The 20,300-nt window shown below is 48.4% G+C and overlaps 1 long non-coding RNA gene across 1 annotated transcript; it reads right to left on the reverse strand.

Annotated features, from left to right (window-relative positions):
* Positions 1 to 2,635: 2,635 nt before the first annotated feature.
* LOC138686806 (uncharacterized) lies at positions 2,636 to 18,538 on the reverse strand. The gene is made up of 3 exons (XR_011326109.1): positions 17,316 to 18,538; positions 16,039 to 16,242; positions 2,636 to 3,223 (listed from the first exon to the last, which is right to left on the reverse strand). It is a non-coding gene; the product is annotated as an uncharacterized lncRNA (long non-coding RNA).
* Between the last annotated feature and the right edge of the window lie 1,762 nt (positions 18,539 to 20,300).

A 20,300-nucleotide genomic window follows, 5' to 3' on the forward strand; every position in this document is an offset into this window, starting at 1 on the left:
CGGTATTGTATTTGTTTCCAGAGTTAAAAATTCCAAAAAAGGCCAGAACAGTGCAGAGACAAACACTCGGACCATGCTAAAAATACTTCAGCTTTTCCCCTGGTAGAATGTGTTAACGTGTTAAAACTACAAGTCACCCGGTTCATGCTAGGAATTTAACCCATGTTGTTACCATGTCAGAAACGTGCTGTTTTCACCAACAGAAGTGGGGCCTCCCGGCCATCGGTAGGGGAAGGCTATGGAGCCTTTTCTCTGCCAAAGCCTTGTGGGAGACAGCCTGCTTGGTGCCTTACTCCCGGGAGCGTGGCGTCACAGAAAAACACTCTTCTGGATTAAGAACATGTGGCGTTATAGGAGTTTTTGCTGGGCTTTCTTCCTGATTTCCCTCCTACACCCTGTGTTTAGAGGGGCTTTACTGTTTCCATCCAGAAGTTACAAATGGGTTTGAGAATGAAGCAAAGCTTTTACTTTTTGGTTATATCTGTGCAAAGGGTTTCTGCTAGCAGTTACTAGTGTTGTGCTCTGACCAAGAGAACCACTGGCAGAGGATATGTAGGTGGTTATACCCTTGCACGGTCCTGCTTTTGACTGGTCTAGCCTTTTGCACTCCGCTGACACCTTGACATATGGGTGCTGGCCCCAGCTTTACCCGTAGTACTACACCCGCAGTGAATGGTGCTCTACCAGCTCAGTCTACTACTACTTTTTCAGTAGTAAAGTAATTCTTGTGGAGCAAACCCCTTAAGACAACCTCCCCTTGCCCCAATCCCCCAATAAAAACACTGAGAAGGAGAAAGCCTCCTGTTCCATATCGAAGCTGTGTGCTGCCTTTGATAGTGTCTAGGCAGACTTTGGCTACGCTATTAAAAGTTGCGGGGGGGTATACTGGCAAAGCTCCCAGTGTGGATGCAGCTGATGGTGCCCTGAGGCTGGTGCATTTTTGTGTATGTATAAAGCTTGCAGCAGTTCCCCAAATAAAATCAAGTTGCCAAAGGAATTTTTTTTTTCCTGACATAATTATATTGGTATTAGGGGTTTTGCTGATACCTCTCCCACTTGGGATTTTCTTCCTTAGATTCCTGATAGATCTGGCTATGGAAACTTAGACCAGGTATAGCATACACAGTGAAGTAAAGTAATTATGGCTTGAGCAGCACAGTGAGGATTCCCTCTGAGCTGCAATAGATGCAGTAAAAGCAGCATAGTTTGTTGCAGCTTCCTTGTCTTAAAGGAGCTTATGAAAAAGTAGACTTTGGATTTCTGGAAATACCCTCGTTGTGTACAGGCTTTGGCTTGGACGGTTTCGCAGCTCATAAAGTCCAGCTTGCCTTATCATGCTTAGTGTTTTATGAAGTGCATGTGAATTAACAGAGCTAGCAGTCGTACACTGGGACTGTCAAGACCTTTCTCAATTTAGATGCTGTTTTGAAATGTAATACTTAAGGCTATGACTGCTTTTTCAGTAAACAAGTGATATGGGGAACTATTAAGGAACATAAAGAGTTAAATGTGCTAATTAAGTGGGTTTAACAAAAAGATAATGATAAGCCAAATAAACCAGCGTTGCTGGAAAGGAATGTGTGTGGGTGGGAAGGGGGTTACAGAGGCAGGCAGACAAAGACTCAGTCTGGAAACTGCTGATAATGAAGAGGTGGTGGAGCTTCCCACAAAAATAGATTTCAGACTTCCCTGGCTTTCGTCTTTTATTGCATTTGCTAATCCCTGCAGCCTACCTACCAGAGCTGAACGGTGTGCTGTTTGTCTTGCACTTAGTGTTAAACCAGGGTGATATTTTTACCCTTCTCACTCATTCTGCAATAACCACATCGGCACCAGTCTTGCTACCAAAATAAACAGCAAACAGAATTGCGCACACCGCTGTGCATTTGGGAAGCAACAGGCAAGCCTGATTCAGCCAAGTATTTATGTTGCATTCAGTTTTAGTTGTAATATTTTGGCATTTCAGAGTATTTCCAGAGGTCTTTTACAATCTCAACAGTTCTGAGGCTCTGTGATTTTTTTTCTTTCCCTTTTGGCCAATCCTACCTGATGGAAGACATCAGGGTTGGTTGTTTATCACCCCAATAAACATTTTCCTTTTATATAATTGGTGAAGGTCCTAGGAGTGTGTCTAATTTATTTAGCTGTTAAAGAAAACCAAGAATGTAAGTACCAAGGTTAGTACTATTATGCTGCTTCATATTGAAAGCCTGTTTGTTGTTCCTCTTCCAGCATGAAAAACTGAAAACCCCCAAACTAGCCATCTCACCTTTCTTTTTTATCCTGGTGTTTCAAATTATCTGCTTGAGAAAATTGCTTGTAGTGAAAGTTGCCTCAATTTTTTCTTTTCTCTCTCTCTTTTTTTTTTTTTTTTTTTTTTTAGCTGTCTGCTCATACTGAATGTTCTAAGTGAGACTTACCTATGAACAAACTGTCTTGGGGGGTTGCTTCCTGTCCCCAGTGACCTTTCAGTCCACTGCCCAATTTCATCCCCTTTTGCTAAAGGGCAGCAGCCACAACAGGGGCAGGGGACAGACCTCATTTTAGCACTGGGAAATGTGGCTGCTGTTCACCCCATTAGGCAGAGTCACTTGGCATGTGTAAAATCCAGCCAAGCTTTTGCCACCTCCTGTCTCACCAGAACTGGGTGCACAGGGGGAAGGTGAGGTTGTTGCAGTGGGGGCCGGGTGGAGTTACAGGAGATGCTTAGGGAGTAGCGGGAGGAGGGAAAAAGGGTTGGAGATGGGGAAACGGCATCTTGAATATTTTAGTGTATGTGGAGTATTTTGCAGATGAGAATGGCCTGTGCATTCTTACAGTGGGGAATGTCAAGGTCAGAGTTGAGCCTGCTGGAACCTGAGCTTCAGCACTCCTTTGTTCACAGAAGAACTTGCTCCTGTAAGGATTATCCCCCACACACCCCCTGGCACCATCTTCATTTTCTGTTTCTTTGTAATGGACCAACATTCAGTCAATGGAAATATTTGCTTTATCAAAAAGGTAGGGAGCAGAAAAGCCATCTTGGCTTGGGTATTTCAATGACGGGCATTTGAGCAATCCTTATCGTGTCCTAGACCTGACATTGCTTCAACCACAGCCTTACTTATACCTCTCCCTTGTCAAACACTGGCAGTAGGTTCACCTTCTTCAAAGCAACTAGAAAAACTGAAGTGGTCTCAGTCTCACAGCAGATGTCACTTGTGTTCCTGCACTGCTTTTTCTCCTGTAAATGGAAAGAAAACAAGCTGTGAAGCCCTTAATTTGTCAGACTTGCATCTGTATTATATACTGCAGTACGGAACAGTAACATTGCAGAGTGACATTGAGGTTTCCTAGAAAACTGCAATACCAAACTTCCTCATTTTCAAACTTGTTGTTTAGACCCTGAGAAAAAATGGTGCCTATTATTATTAATTTTTTTTAATTCTCCTTTTAGTGTGCAAAGTCTGGAAGGGGGAGGGGGGATTGTGCACAGTTAAACTGAATATGAAGCAGGTTTCAAGCTGTCCTTAGACAGCTTTCTGAAAAGATCAGGCCCTTAAGGCATTCCGACAGCTTTGCCAAGAGTCTTCTTGATGTGGCTCTCATCAACATGTGTCTCCTTGAGTTTTTTTACTGTTGTTGTTGTTTTTAAATCCAGTATTTATAATTTTTATAGGCATAAATTTGCCACAGATTAATTATTCTCTTAGGGCAATATGAAAACAATGCATGCTACTAAATTAGAGACAAGAAAACAGTAATTTAATGTTCTGCTGGCAGAGTCTATAAATTTCTTCTATGCAAGTGGTTTGACAGATGGAGTTTAAATACTCCCTTAGAAAAGCCTGTAACCTTCTTTAAATCTAAACATTTTGACCCACTGGGATTACAAGCCCCTAGCACAGCTAAACAGAGTGATCCTTGGTTGAACTTTACACCATCACCCAGGACCTGGAAGTGCATTGCACATTCAAGCAGAGTCTGTGGGAAATAGAGTGCTCCTGGGTCAATCACATGACATGCAGTCCATGTCCAGGCAAGGTCAGATGAAAACAAAGTTTCCCCTTTCACAGAAGGGGAAGAAAAAAAAAAAGTGTTGGGAAGGGAATTTCCAGCTTCCTTCCAAGCGTATTTCAGAGCTTTAGCTCAGAAGGAGCTTCATCTCTTTCCTCTGCTCATAGACCAGCAGACAGCACTAGAGCTTGTCTTCTCCATCACTGCAGGAAGACTTGATGACACATCTCCATTTACGTCACATACTGAATTGTGAAGCTAAGCTCAGAAAAAAAGCACTGCAGAGATCAATCCCCTCTTGTTTAAAATTTCCACTTCTGGCCCTATCTCATGACTTCCACTCATACTTTTGTTAAGCTCTGTGTTTAAGCAAGATAAGGTGTGTTTTCTACCTGCAGAACACCCCCATCCCCTGCCAGAATATGACTTGCACTGAGCTTGACCCCAAGTCCCTTTCAGTCAACTGAAGGGCAACTGCTTTGGACTTTGGAGGACTATAGGCAGTACCGAGGACCTTCATCATCACTAATCTGATGGGAGCCGAGAGGACTGGCCACTTGGCAGGATCAGGCCCTGCAATGGCGCTCTCTGTCCTGCAGCACGAGGTACTCCCTCGCCCTCTCTCGCCTGACTTTCATTAGGCAGCAGCTGGAGTTCCCACAGCCGGTCCCTGCAACGCAGATCCATTCTCTCAATGCTCTGTGACACTGTCTAGGTAATGTAAAGCCACCCAAAAGTCAAACTTGAAGCCCTCTCAGCATCATGGTGTCACCTTTTTACTCCCAACGTGGAGGCGTGAGTCAGGGGCTGTGCAGTGGCTGCCACGGGGATAGTTTGTTCCCGTTTCCCGCCAGAATGGAGCCTGTATTTTCTGATCATCTAGGAAGGGGATTAAAAAACAAACCCCAAATATAGCCTTCTATTTTGATCTCCTTGGCACTTCAAAAGAAAAATTAAATCACCGGTAAGCTGCTAGAACATACTTTGCTCTCAGTTCCTCAGCCAGGAGGTGCCCAGACTGCCCTTTTTAAGCCTGGCGAGCTTCTGCTGGCAAACCCCCTTGCCTGTGCTGTCAGGCTTTCCCTCTCAATGCTTGAAATGTAGGTTTGCTGCCAGAGCTCCTGAGGAAAGGTATCTCACCCAGCAGGTTGTTTTCTCTCCCCGAGAAGGCAACCCTTTCCAAAATGTTTGGTACTATGGCAGAGTTGGGTGCTATCCTGAACAGCATCATACCTGCAGCAATGGCCCCATTGCCTGCCATATTTTCCCTTTTATTAGGGCCGGCTGCATGCATTTATACAGGATGGAAAAGGAGAAAGCTTGAGTGGCATTTGAAAGGGAGCGAACAACCCTGAAAGGCTCTCCTGCCTGCTGAAAGGTTGCTGCCCTCAGGGTCTGGGTACATGCTGTTGGTTCCTGTTGGTACTCACTGGGCTGATGCATCCTGTAAGCATGTAATTAGTGGCTAATGGTAGATTACTTGAAGCTGGGAAAAGATGCTTTGGATATCTGTGCCCTTGGTTTTTATGACTTAACTGGAGGAGCAGAACAGCACTACTAAAAATACTTAACGTGTTGCAATATAACATTTTGTCTCTGAGGGAGAGCAATAGATTCACAAAGTTGAGCCAAGGCTGTGTATTATTACAAGCACTAAACCTACTGGAGTCTGTAACTAGCTAGATCTAAATTATGAGACACCCTTCTCAAACCCTACAGCACATCAGTGGGAAGGCTGGAAAAATTGCATGGCAGCTTTGCTTAAATTTAAGCTGTTTAATTAAAAAAAAAGTTAGCAGAATGGCCTGTGTTATTTTGACATTGCATTCGCAGCCTTGAGGTTTTCCGCAGGGGTGATGACTTGGATGGAGTGGGGTAGCTGAGTGGGATGTCTCTATGTTAAGCAGATTAGTTTCTTCTAAAATGAGCTGCTGTGAAGTAGTTACGTGTCTGGTGCTGTGAAGGCTACGTAAAGGGAGGTAAAAGTCGCAGTAATATTGCTGCTGCAGACGGCGGGCCAGCGTCCAAGCTGGACGGGCCAGCCTGGCCTCCAAGGGCCTGGCTCAGGGCTGGCTGGAGGCTCAGGGAGATGCCCTGTACTGGGTGGCGTTTTCAAGGCAGCCTTCAAAACCAGGCAGGCTCTCTGCAATCTGCGCCGGGGTGAGGCATTGTGGTAAGAGCAGCCGGCCTGAGTGGGCCTGAGCCTGAGGTTGTACCTGCAGCCAGGCAACGTTTAGCCCTGGGGCAGGAGGGAAGAGTGCTGCCATCCATCGAGAGGGCTTGATGGGCAGCGTTGTCCCCATCCCTCCGTGCAGGCAAGCTGCGAGTCTGTCTGTGCCGCACGAGGACTTGGCGTGGTGTGAACTCGCCCTCTTACTTTCGAAAATGTTGAACTTGTGTGAGTGAATGCTCATGCCTACTTTCTACCAATTTCCAAAGCGTAGGAGAGCTGGGCTGGGGTTCATAGTGTTCAGCCCTGAGCTCAGCCTACACTGGAAGTCTGCCCTCAGCCTGCTGTCAGAGCTGGTAGAAAGGTTGCCTCGTTGGCTTTAGGCTTCAGCTCTAGTTTCGGAACTGGAGCTGGAGGAGAAGGAACATACAACCATCCAGGGGTTGGGTAAGGGCCCAGTAGCTCCCTGAGCAGGAGAAGGCAGGTTGGCACCCACTTCGGGGGTTTGGCCCTTCAGATCGTTCCTGCATCTTATGCCAAGGGGCTGTTTATATTTGCCATCTCCTGGGGCAAACAGAGCTCCAGGGTTGAGCAGAAGCAAAGTCTTGGGGACACCAGGAGCCTGAACTGACAGCGTGCTAGGATTAATTTGCAGTGACTTAAATTGGCCCATTTAGGAGTTCATAAAATGTGCAGCACGGAAGGAAAGGCTGTAAGGAGAGCAGTGTGGTCCAGGAATGTCCCATGGATTTAGAGTGTGCTTTCCAAAAACCAGTCATTCTGTGAAGATAGCTTCTTACTAAGAAGCATTTGTTGACTGCATATATTTATATCTGCAGACATAAAAATTTCAATCAGACCTTCTTTTGAAGGGAAGAAGAGCAGCTGAGAAAACATTTGCCCTTTTTCAAAGAGCTTTATTTACTTTGGGATCAGAGTGATTCAGCATGGAGGCACCAGCTGGGGCTGGAGGCAATGCTGCACTTCCCTTGAAGATGGGGTTGAGGATTATATCAAAAGTGGAATTTAATCCTGCTATCTTTCACTTAAAAGATTTAGCAAAATGCCTCCAATTTACTTCAGCAACTTCTCCAAGGACAGTGATGTCCTCGGACTTTGAAGGAGTGAAATACTGGGCAGCTTGTCTCGAGGAAACACTTTTGAGAGGTAGCTGTGGTCAGCTGGAGAAGGGGATGAGGCTTCCCATGCTTGCAGTCTTCTTCCCAGTCTTCCCCTGGCTGCGGCTGGCCTCCGGCTTGTGTCTTGGCAGGGCTGCGAGGCAGCGCTGAGCGTGTTGTGCTGGTAGCTGTGGGACTGAGCCCGGGGCAGCCGAGGCTGCGTTGGTGTGTGGATGGGGCAGCAGGCGGGAGGAGCAGGACTGTTCTGCAGTATTTCCTGGCTTTTTCAGTGGCTAGGGATGAACTAGCTATGCAGGAAAAGGCATGTTAAAAAGAACACAAAATGCGCTTACCTTAAACTCTCATGCTGAAATTATTTCACGGGGCTGTGGTTTCTGCATGGCCTGCCCCGACCCCTTACCACTGGTAGTGCTGAACTGCTCCCATCCCCTGAACCAAAACCAAACAGTGAAGGAAGAAAGGAGCACTAAGGGAGCAAACAGGATGACTTAATGTCCTACAACTGATGCTGTACAAAAGACATGACCCCTTGGAGGAATCAAACAGGACAGCATAGCTGGCTCCTGCAGGCTGCATCATTCCCAGGCTGACTTTGTTCATAGAGGGAGGCTCTTCCCCGTGGCTCAGTGCTCAGGGTGCCAGCTTTGGGCTGGGTAGGGGCTCCTGGGCAGTGCCGGTGCTGCAGCCAGGCAGCACACCTGAGCTGCTGCGGTGGCTGGCTGTTGTGCAGATGCCAACAGGGGACAAGAGCCTCTAAGCATGAGCTGGTTGCTTTCTGTCTCCCCCACCTTATCTGATTTAAGTCTGACTTAAGGAACACAACACTGGCTTTAAATGCTTGGGAAAAAAATACGGCTCTCAGTGCCAGGCTCCATGGGTCTGTCTGGCTTTGCACATCCCTTAGATGGGCAGAAGTCTCAGAGCAAGGAGTCAGACGATGCACAGGGGGAAGCTGCTCAGAGGAGAATGAGAAGATGCTGTCACTTGCTGGTAGCACTGGGAGACAACCTAAAGACAACTGGGCCAAAGCTGGCAAAAAGAAAAAAATCCCAGGAATTTCACAGCAACCAGGGAATGATTTCTAGCAGAGAAATTTTCCTTACTCTACAGTTATGCTGTGTGATGCCTAGACGAAGCTGCAGCTGCAGTGAGTCGATGGCAGGTACAGAGCTGTGTGGAGGAGTCGGCGTTCAGCAACCCTGCAGCACACGAACCTTAAAATGCAGGGGATCATCACACAAGACACCAGTGCAGCAATCCCATACAACAGTGATAGCACGAAACAGCCTCTCAGATTAATCCTGGGTATAAATGTGGGCTGGCTCTTCCATGCTTATTTACCATCCTTGTCCTCTACAGAAAACTGTGTCCCCTGGGTGCTTTGAGGGAGCTGCTTGCTCCACCACCTATGGCCGTGCAGAGGAGGCGTGGGGCTTGTGAGAAGGTGGGACATGCCGCTGGGACACCACGGTGTTAAGCCTCTGGGTGATGTTGAAAAATGAGCTCTGCTGTCTTTTTCCTGCTCAGCGCCGTGTGCTGTGCCGGGTTTGCTGAGCACCTCAAACTCGAAGGCAAGCAAAGGGCTGTCTCAGGAGGGATGGGTGCTTTGGGTGTAACCACCTGGGCTATTAAACCAACCAAAGTGGTATTGGTTTTTGAATGGGATGAGACCAAGCAGCCTCTTGTGATGGGAGGGGTCATTAATCACATTTTGCCTGGCTGACAGCTCCTGAGTGTGGACTTCGCCAGAGCACGAGAGGCTAAGAGCAGAGCAGAGTTTAATTTGCCCCCTTAAAATAAGACAGGTTTAAGGGGGCAACACTGCCTGCCTGCCCCTGCCCTAAAAGCCTGGTGTGATAAAAAGCAGCAGCTTGTCCAGGGGAGGCTGTGTGTAGCCTCCGATGCCACTTCCCACAGCCAGAGCCGGGGAACAGCCCGGCACTGTGTCCCTGCAGACCTCATGTGCACACTGCTGTCTTGCCACCGTCACGCTGGGGAAGGCAGAAACATCGGTGCATGTCAGGGAGTGCTTGGTCCCCAACAGAGGTCTGTATACACGGCACAGACAAATGGGATTTACAGCCGTCAGCTTCCTGGCCTTACTTTCCAGGAGTGGGAGTGTCAACAGTGCACAGAAGACTGAGAAAAATAGCTCGAAAGAGTAAAAGCATTTGAAAAACGTGCCTGTTCTTCAGGCGCTCCTGGGAGATCATAAGTAGTGTGTTTGGAACCCCCCCCCCCGACACTTTTCTCTCCTCCTTTAGTAACAGTTCAACCTGCTGAAAATATGTTATTAGACTTAAAAAGCAGTCTGGGAACCGAAATATCACCCTCATCTGTGCAGCTCTGCTCTCTGCAAGCCAGTCCCAAAGCCCACAGGCAGGGGGCCAGGCAGTTGTCTGCCTCCCTGGCAGCAGCAGTGATGCTAAGTAGACCCACCCACAGCAAGATGGTTCATTTTCTTTTAAAATGTTTGTAAGTAAGAGCTCTGGTTCCCTGGTGATGTGTGTCCTATAAAGCATTAAAAATAAAGCCATGAAATAAAGAAGGCACCGTTGCCACTCTTGAAAAACAAAACAAACCAGCAAAAAACCTGTGCACCGGAAGGAAGCAGAGTTTGGGCTGCCTTTCCAGGCTCTGGATGCTGCTTTTGCAGATACAAACGTTTATGGGCAGGCATTTGTGAATGCAATTGATGCTATGCAGCAGAGTTACCACCCTGACGTTATCTGCACAAACTTGAACCCTCAGTTAAATCTGGGGTTTGTGCCCTTCGGACAGCAGCCACCCTGATCTCCTGGCCAATGTGTGCTCAAGAAAGCAAAGCAGATGCAAGAACGGACTCATTTTGATAATGCCCCTTTAGCTTTTCTACCTGCTTTTCTCCGCCGCTGCTGGGCCAGCACAACCTCACGCCCGGCTGCTGGCACTCCAGCTGTGCCCTCTGCCCACCACGCGGATGCTGGCGGTGGTGGTGCAGTAGCAGCCAGCTCTCCTGGCTCTGGGCCGGTGGCAGACCTCTGCTTGCTGCAAGCAGCTGGGCTGTCACAAGCCTCCATGCACAGACACCATTACAGTTAGGAAAAGGGAGTAAAAACCGTTACAGTTAGTATCCAGCCTTCAGTAGGTGTGACTCCATGCTGTCCTGAAGAAATTTGTCCAGAACTGCTTGTCTGCTTGCTACTTACTCTTCCTTAATCTCCCTTAAATTTGCCAGGAAAATCCCCGTGGTGGGGCAGCATGGCCAGTCTGCGGGAGAGAAAAGCAGAGCTCTTGGGACCCTCCACCCATCACCCTTGTTGTCAGACACCCAGACAGGCTATGAAAACATGCAGCTCTTGCTTCAGAGAAGCTTGATATGACTCATCCAGGTGATCAGAGGAGCAAGGGAGAGGAATCCTAAGGGCAGATTTGCTTCTGCTGTGTGGGGTTATGCAAGCCATAGGAGGGCAGGTCCTCCTGCCTTTCCTCCTGCCTTTCCAACAGACCCATCGGTGGCTGTGTTTCAAGAGGAGAGAAGCCACTAGCAGCAAGATCTGGGGCAGCCTTCCCTGCCGAGACGGGCACCTGGCACCATGAGCAGAGGCCAGCTGCCTTGAAGGCCTTTGGTGAAGCTCTGTAGTGCGATTCATTTAAAACCAACAGTGCAACCCCAGAGAAACCTTCTCCACAGCAGTTCTGTTCGTAAACAAGACACAACTGGCACAGTTTCTTTAATACGCTTCATTTGTAAAGAACCAAAACCCCATAATTAAAAGACATAACTTATTTTATTGTCTTTGGCCCTGACCAGGTTAGAACATTTCTCAACCCAGATGATGCAAAGGGAACTTAGGACCCTCAACTCGAAGTTAGCAGAGCTTTGAGCCTCAAGGAGCTGCTGATCTTACCAGGCTGGCTCTGCCACCCTTTCTTTGCCAGACCTTTCTTCAAACACACAGACAGGTTGGAGGCAAAGAAGGGTCTGCAGTGCCTCAAAACTGGCTTCACTGTGTCACACTGAGCTGCTGTTGCATAAGAAGAAGTAAGAGGGACGATCAGCATGGATCAGAGCTGGCAGTGAGATCAGAGCTGCCAGCCTGGACCAGCCACCACTGGTGGGACCAGGGCCAGGAGCAACATGTGAATGCCCTGGAAAGTCAACCAGCTGCCAAAACTTTCAAAGGCTCAGGGACTCTGTGTGAGGGCAGCGAGCAGGAGGGAAGCACAAGATAATCCCGCTAATTAACTATGGGAAACTGCAAGAAAAGTTTGAGAATCTCTGAAATTCTGGAATTATTTTTTAAGGTCTGCCAGAGTTTTTCAGTAACGGCTGTGATTGCCTTTGAAGGCCAGGTCCAAAGTCCAGTAAAAAGCTAAACAAAATTAAAAAATCCATACCAAACAATAAAAAATAAAATACACACTCATAAAAGTGTGACTACATTCCTATAGCTATGAGATCAGACCAGGAGTTGGAGCTTGTTCTTGGACTTGTGCAGCTCCCGTATATCCCACACAAAAGAAGTCTGCAGGGAATTTTGCTGTCTTCATTTTTCCAGAGACACAATTTATTAAAAAAAACACAATAACCCCAAGAAGTTGTTTATTAAGTGGAAGGACTTGTTTGCAGAGCAGACATGGAAGGGCCTGGAGACAGCTGGAGCTCCAATGGAAGAAATCAAGAGCTGACACAGGGAAGTCCGGCTCTCCTGCCCGTAAAGCAGCTAAACCTCCCAGCACACGGGCCAGCGAGCATGAGCGTGTCCCAGGAAGAGCTGCTGGTGGACACCCCCGTCCTCCCTGTGCATGCCCTCAACTTCGAGTCCTTCCAGAAGACCAGCACTGACAAATGCACTCAACTGCCCTACGAAGGTATTGAGGCAAGACTTTCCTAGTCTTTTCCCTAAGGACCTGCCACTGACTGCTGCTGGAGATGGGATCTGGGCTGGAGAGGTCTTTGGCCTGGCTCAGCGTGGCAGCTGTTGCTTTAATGATCCCTTCTCATCTTGTAATCCACAAAATACTTTCTGAAGACTGTTATGGAGAAGATAAGCAAGGATGCTATGCAATATTTCCAAGAGCTCCTGAAGGCAATGTGTAATTAGATCCAAACTTGGGCACCAGCTGGGTCTCAAAGTTCTTTTACTTGCAGTAACTCAGGTTAAATCCATGCCCTCATTCAAGGCACCACTTCCAGACAGTGGGGGATTCTCCTAGTTTAGGAGACAAAAAAGAGGACCATGCTGAGGTTAGGTTACTTTTCAATCATACCAAGGCTGGAGCAGAAGAAACCCTCCGTCACAGCAGTGTGAAGGTTCTTGGTAGTGCCACAGCCCGGGCAAGGTCTCTAATAGGGAACCTGCTATACAGGTCACACCAAACACTCCTGGATGGAGAGGCTGCAAAGGGGGTTTAAAACCACCACAGCCCCACCTTGCCAGGGCCACAAGCTCTACCCTGCAAATCAAATACGGTGAGAATCAAATATGGTGAGTGTTGACAGCAGCTTAAGTGGGCTGTTAAACCTGACTCTGCTTAGAAGGAGCAGCTGGCCAAATATGACACTAGCAATAGAAGGAGGACTCTAGACCCAGGAGCTCATGAACCAAGGCATGTACCTCTCTATTTCTACCAAAAAGTCAACTGTGGCAACTCACAGGAGCAGTGGGAAGATGCAGCGCTGTATCTGTGTGTGTCCCCCTCCCAGGAAAGCAGAGCAGGATACAATGAAGGTGATGTGCACGTCACCTGCCATCTGCCATCCTGAAGACTCCAGCCTCTATTTGATTGCAATTCCTGCTACACACTATTTTTTTTTTAGTTTGCAAACTATTTCGGAAATACCAAGCTATCATTTCAGGAGAGGAGACTCGTGTCTCCCATGAGTGATATTTTGATTTACTGTGACCAGAGAACTACTGAGCCAAATGCTCTGAGCAAAGGCATGCAGCCAGTCCTGGAAATGCGGGGCTTTGGACATGATGTTGTTAGTGCCAGAAAGAGGATGCTGAACCCCCTGATGAGATATAAGGATGAACCCTTTAGAGCAGCCCAATAATTTTCCACATCACATTGAAAACAGCACCAAAGAACAATGATTGCGCTGGTTTTGCCGCTGCACTGGTGGGGCAGGAGGAAGCTGGGCTGCTCCCTGGGAGCTGGTGGTGGCCACCTTGCTTGTGTCAGGTTTGAGGTGGATGAATCTACAGTTTTGGTGCATTGCTTTGCTGGTTTCTGGCTGGATGCATGGAATCACGTTACAAAAAATGCTGTAGTGCTGCAAAAAACCCACAGTGCTTAGCCTGGTCTTGTCTCAGAGGAAATGCTATTTTATTTAAACACATGATCATTCATAGTACTTAGATAATGAATGCAGGATTAAAAGAAAAATCTCCATGTCTGGATACACCAGTGCTTGAGGCAACAGGAGAATAATATTTCAAGGTTGGAAGACATAAATGCACAAAAAAGAAGTCCCCTTTTTTGCACAGCTGGTGCTTGTAGCCAGGCTTATTTATGTTCAGGCTTGAGATACTCCATAGCTTCCGAGTCTCTTGAGCAGCTGGCTGAGGAGCTCCCTTGGGCAGCCTGACCTTGCACTGGGGCTGGGGCTGCACTCTGTCCCAAATATTCCCTTTTCTCAATGCTGCCTTTTTTTTTTTTTTTTAGCAGCAAGTCTGGCCTTTTTCATCTGTCACTTGGTGGAAGCAATAGCAGAACAGATTTCTTTCTTTCCCCTAAAACCAAAGGCTTCTGGCTCAAATACGTGACCGTCCCCCAACAGCCCTTACGACTGGCTGTTTGGTCACCCATACCATGGCTGATAAAAGTTGCATATAAAGAAAATTGACATTATAGTGCTACGGTACTGCTGAGTCTGCCCAGGCCTCTGCTAATGAAGGCAAGGCTTAGATACACTGATGGGGGCTGGGTGCCTCCATACCCTACTGCCCTGGGCTTACTCTACTCGTGCATCATTATTACTTGCTTATTCGAGAATATTTTTTGCTTTTCATCTCATTCCTCTTAGCATTTCCATCTCTGTGTCCTTCTGTGGAAAAGGAGACAGAGGCAACCTCAGAGCTGCTGCTGCTAAATCTGTGCCCAGGACTCCCTCATGCAACAGCAGTTTCTATACGTGCCTCTTCCATGCAACTGGGATGTTCCTGCTGGAAAGGGCTGACACCAGTCCCCTTGGCCATGGTGAACTGCCCCAGGACCAGGGATATGCCATATCATCAGCTGCCACCCCAATGGTAATGGGATAAATGTGCAACAGACACAAGAAGAGCTTGACCAGGGGGCTTGTCCAGGTGCTGCCACGTGGCAGACTGGGTGAAATTATCCATTGCTGAAACATTCAGAGCTGAAAAGTGGAAAGAATATGTTTCTTATGTGAACTAAGGTATAATAATCCTGCAAAATCAATGTCTCCTAAAGGCTGACAGTTCAGGTCTGGCACAGAGCACCTCTGCAAGCAATCTGTGCACTTGGGAAACTGGAAGCAAGGTGGGGGGGAACACAGCAAAGACATGCTGTTAAGGAGGAATTTGGGTGCCTGCAGCTGCTGCAGGCTCCCCTGGGGGCACATACCCAAGTTACTCCTCCTGTTTGTCTTTGCCCGTACATGAAGGATGTCTCCTCCTAACCACGGCCACCCGGTTGTACCAAGGGAGGGGAAGGAGCTGTGCCGGTGGTGCAGGATGGCAGCTGTGCTGGGGAGCATCCATGCCAGCCCACAAGCTCTGCGGCTGGTGAAGCAAGGCGTCCTGTGTCATGGTGGGACTGTCTGGAGTCCAACATGGGTTGAACATCCATAAGGCTTCTTCAGCGTGCAGGGTATTTGAGGGCGGTGGGGTCAGGTGGCAGCATCTCCATGACTTTGGGAGAAGAGGGGTTTCTACCTCTACCCAGTCACCTGTTTCCCTGACGCTTATGGGTGTTTGATGTTTCGGAACTGTATCTCCGCAGCAAAAAAAAAAAAGGTCTTTAAAAGTAGCCACTGTTCAAAAGTGGGAGGGGGGAATTGACAGATGGAGCATGGTTGCTGGAGCTTTGTTTCCTTTGGAAACCAGGCTAAAAATATCCCGTTCCTGGCTGACAGCTCTGTCACAACAAGCAGTGTGCAGCGGGAATGCAGGGCATCTTCTCCACAGCCTGTCTTTTGTCTAATCCGTGCAATGCTGCACACTAGATTTCGGCTGAAGAATCGCTGAGCTTTCAAAGACTGTTACTGACTGTATTTGCTCAAGCAATAACCAAGGCTGTGCCCTGATACTTGGCTCCTCATTTTTTGCACTAAGAAAGTCCCAGGTGATGCCATTCTTGGTGGCAATGCCATTCTGGCAGCTTTGGGGCTGCTCTAAGATACATGTGATGCCCACAGAACTCCGCTTCTCAGCTCCCTTCCAATGCTTCTGTTGCTTGTCCTGTACTACTTTTCACCATATAATGCCCCAGGCTTCAAATTATGATCACCTTGCTGATCCTGTCCATTTATGTCTCTTCCATGACAAAGGGATGAATTAATTTTTAAATGCTCAGCTATGTGGGCATGCTTTTAGGCTAGCTGCCTGCAGGTGTGCAGCCTAGGACATGTTTCAACAGGGCTGCAAACAATCAGCAGTTTTAAAGAAAAATGAAATTATCAGGCCAGAACTTGTCAAATCCTCTCACCTGGTGGATGAAACCTGTTTACTTTATTGCTTTAAAAAAAAAAGGCAAAGCCAACAAATCTCACTGGAGCCATACCTGCTCAGATCCAAAAGCTGCTGCCAACACACCTCTGGACTTAGGAGAAGTTGAGCATGGGTTGCCCCACGTGAGAGATGTGCACTTCTTCCAGGTACTGGAAGGGCTTTGTTGTAGGGAAGGTACAGTCTCCTGGCGGGTCTGAGAGCCAGGTGCCCAGCATCCAGGACAGGGGTTCCATCACAGGATTCAGCTGGGGAGTGTCTGTGGAGGAAGAAGAATGAAGAAAGAAAATTCAGGGATCTGTGCTCTACAGCTTGCTGTGAGCTGCTTACAGCTGGGTGGAGGTGAACACAAAACACCTCAGAAATGCTTTTTTTTGGGCCAGGTCAGCTCCAGACTACAAAGGGAGAGAGGGAACTAAGACCAGTCATGGAAAGTAGGTCTAGCTTCACATGTGCTCTTGGGTCTCACACTAGACACACGAGACAAGCTTCCAAAAGACCCGTATCTGATTCTTGTCTCTGGTACTGATTTAAGAAGAAAACCTCATGCATGCCAGGGAGGGGAAGTCCAAAACATCAAACTAAAAATCCAAACATAAACTCCAAATTGCAGTAAGATATCTAATATTGCAGCTTGGCTTTTCTCAAGCAGCAAGAATACACTGTTCCCATTGACTTTGCAGACTTAGGACATCATCTCAGGGGAAAAAGAAAGTCGGGCTGTATGTAGTGCATAAATCTGGTGGCGCTCAGAGGTTCAAAAGTTTGGCTGTGATTTTTGTAATGTCTCCCAATAGCTGGTGTGGACGCAGCATCAGATGTGAAGATATTACTGCTGCTCCTTCCCTCCACAGCCTCTCCTCTGCCCTGGTGCCACCAGGGAGGCAGTGATGGATGGAAGAGGCAAGACTGAGTTTGGCTGAAGGGTTTTCTGAATAAAAGAACAAAAGATCTATTTTGCAAGAGTGCTGGACACAGAGGTAGCTCCCCAAACAAGCTGCTAGCCTGGTACAAAGCACGGCATCACCAAAATGTTACCACATGTACAAGCGTTGAGGACCATTGCATTCATCAGCCCAACAGCTTCAAGTTCAGTAGCTCACAAAGGCTTTCCAGCACACACGATAGGACATGTGGATCTCCTTAGCAGATCCCCCCCATCCGATGAACACCCGCTGGGCTTCAAGCCATAAAGACATGCAAGAGCTCCTGGATGCACACACAATTAAAGGAACTGAATCCGAGCCAGCTTACAGACACGTGTGGCCTCCACCCAAAAATGGGGTGAAAAGGCCTGGTCATCCAAAGAGGTGGGAATAATGCAGGACTTACTCTGTCCAGGCTCTCTATGGACGCTGGGTAACACCCAGGGTGCAGGCAGGTTGAAGAAACAGAGCAGCAAGCTGTTCTCTTGTGTCCTTACATCTAGAGAAGCAACCAGGCTGTGTCTGGCAGAATGACAAGGCTCCTTCTTTAATGACTCATTTCAGAAGAACAGCTTTGGTAAGCAACAATTTTGCACTTTGCTGTGATTTCAGAGGGTGTGAACTAAAAAAAAAAAAAAAAATCAAAAGAATCAATTGAGCTCGACTGAGAATGGAGGCCACGTGGTTTATGCTGCAAGCCAGGAGAGGCGCCTGCTGCCCCAGGGAAGACCGACACATGCAGAAATGGAAGTGCCTGCAGCAAAAGCCAGGTTGGCTCCATAATGTGTTGTCAAAGGGGTGACTAGGATTCCAGTGTGGCTGTAAGGATGTCCTCCTCCCTCTCACCTGCTACATGACTCATCCTGGTGATCTCATTCAGTAAAACCAGGAGGGTGCTACCAGGCTGGCCAGGCTGAAAGGCAGGGCTACAGCTGCACCAGAAGATGCTGACCTAAAAAGGTGATGCTGTGAGTGAAAATGTGCAGGAAGAGTTTCACAGCGGTCTGCTGTGAACCTCAGACCAGGCTGGAAGGGAGCCTGTGTTTGGGGTACCAAGGTGGAGAAGTAGAAACTTCCCCTGTTTCCAACCCCCCCCTTTCAGGGACAGCAAGCTCAGCAAGGGAAAGGCAGCCGGCGTGCCCATGAAGTGCTGGTAATCATATTTCATATTGTCCTGAGGTGCTCTGAGTGAAGCCACAATAGCTCCAGAGCAGGATCTCATGGGCTTTTAGTAGCTCTGCAACAGTGTGAAGTGCACACACTGCATGTCATTGCCTGTGCTTACCTTCCACCTCTATTGGGAACAGCCTCCAGCATTGCCACCTTATTTTCTGGTGCTGTAAAAAGCATCCATACAGTGATGACTGATAGCCAAAGAACGAAAGACTGCCATGAAAAGCCTTGGCACTCCAGTTTGTTTTCAAAGAAAAACCATTTTCTTTCCACTTCCACCTTGAAAGCAAACAATTTTGAGGCCCAAGAGAGTACCACTAGCCTGCTCACTGCGGTTTTGTTTTCTGCTTGCTCACTGCATACATTGCTTTTCTTTCTCAGCATTCTCTGAGCAGCTTAGTAGTTGAAGACCAGCTTTGGCAAGGGTAGCTGAGACTGCAGCCTGGGCTGCTGCTGCCCTCTCCTGGGTCCGAGACAGCCAAGAAGGCAAGAGATGATTTTTTTTAAGATTCCTGCAAGCCTGGGTGCAGGTCACCCCTCAGCGTGTCTTCTTGCAGCCTTGCAGGAGAAAGCGTTGGGGCAGCAGGCGGGGAACGGCCCTTGGAGGGTGCCAGGCCCAGGGATGCTGCCCAGGCTGGTACCAGGGTTGGCCTGGCTGCGCCATTTGAAGACCTTTTTTTCTCTGAATCCCTTCATGGCTCCCAGCAAAGTTTATGGCAGAAAGATGGATGATCGGCTTGGCTAGCCCTTGCAAGGGTAACAGCTATGCTAGCCCAATATTGTAGGCGCTCCTGGTTTCTGGTCTCAGTTGCTACCTGTTCTCTCTGGGATGGTTTTATTTATTACTAAAAAGCCTTCAAAATAAGATGATACAGCTGATTACTTGTACGTCAGACAAGTCCCTGGCTCCCTCGTCCGGTCCCTCACCCCCACTTCATTGCCAGCAGAAACAATAAACCTCCTACTTGCACCTTTTGCTCTGGCTTGCCCATGCTGTGAGTCTCCCCCCACCCAGGACCCCATCCTGTGCACCCAGCCAGGTGAGCACCCAGCCCTCCAATGCCAGAGGGCCCTGACCCCAGCTTGCTCCCACTGCAACGAGGCCGGGCACCCTCCCCCCCCCCGCAACCTGAGCCTCTGGGAAGCTTCTTGTTGATCCGCTTTCCGAAAAAGGGCCGAGGAATGACGGAGCCTCCCCTGTGGCAACGTGAGCATTTAATGCAGCAAATGGCTAATGGTTTCAGAAGCCACTTAGTGCCTTATTATGGTATTATTGCCTTGTGAGTGGCTGGAAACTCAACACTGGAGGGCTCAGAGACTCCAAGGTGCAGTCCCTGCTTTCTTTTCAAAGGGAACACAGGAGAAGGTGGTTTCCGTGGTCTCCCTCTACCTACAGCCTGCCCAGGAGTGGGAGACTTGGAGCTGGTGATCCAGACCCAAAGCAGAATAAAGCCCCAGGACAAAGGCTGGAGCTGAAGTCCTCCCCACCATGCTCCAGCCTGCGGGTATGAACACAAGCACATTTGCGATACCAAAGATCTTTCCAGCTGTGCTACAGGGCCACAAAACACCATGGTGGCCAGGAGCAGAAGCTGGATACCCACGAGGTGGTGCCAGACGGATGCAAAGGGAGCTGTGTGCCCTGCACACCCCGGGGGGATAGCACAGCGCCTGGTGGGTCGACGGTCCTCACGTTTTAATTACTCGTCAGCCCAAATTTTTGCTGTATTTTTTTGCTGGAGCTCACCCATATTGAAGCTGCCTTCAGGCATGCAGCCACTCATGTTGCTCCAGGTATTTAAAAGCCAAATTAAACCCACTTATTGAAAAAAAATCAAGTGATTGACGAGCTAGGGAAGAGAGGAAGTGCTGCGATGTGACCTACCTCCCTGGCCAGGGCAGCCAGCAGCCGCACGCACAAACTGCAAAGCCCAGGCATGAGGCCACCGTGAGGGACAAAGGGACGTTGGCCAGGTGGGAGCCGTGGCTCGCTGCTCGTGCAGAGCCGCCACCGACCATGCGGCACCTCTGGTCTTGGCGGCCGCGCTAGGTTTGCCGGTCCTGCCGGCTGCCATAAGAACAAGCCACGTGGGCAGTTAATTCTTCCCACAAATGCTCTTCCAGTCAAGGATGGAAAACTCCACCATGGGCTATTAAATATGAAGTCCCTGAGCCACAAATCCTGCCCCAGATGGAAGTGCTAGTCTATTTATACACT

Source organism: Haliaeetus albicilla, chromosome 9 (genome assembly GCF_947461875.1).
Source record: "Haliaeetus albicilla chromosome 9, bHalAlb1.1, whole genome shotgun sequence".
Taxonomy (NCBI): Eukaryota; Metazoa; Chordata; class Aves; order Accipitriformes; family Accipitridae; genus Haliaeetus; species Haliaeetus albicilla.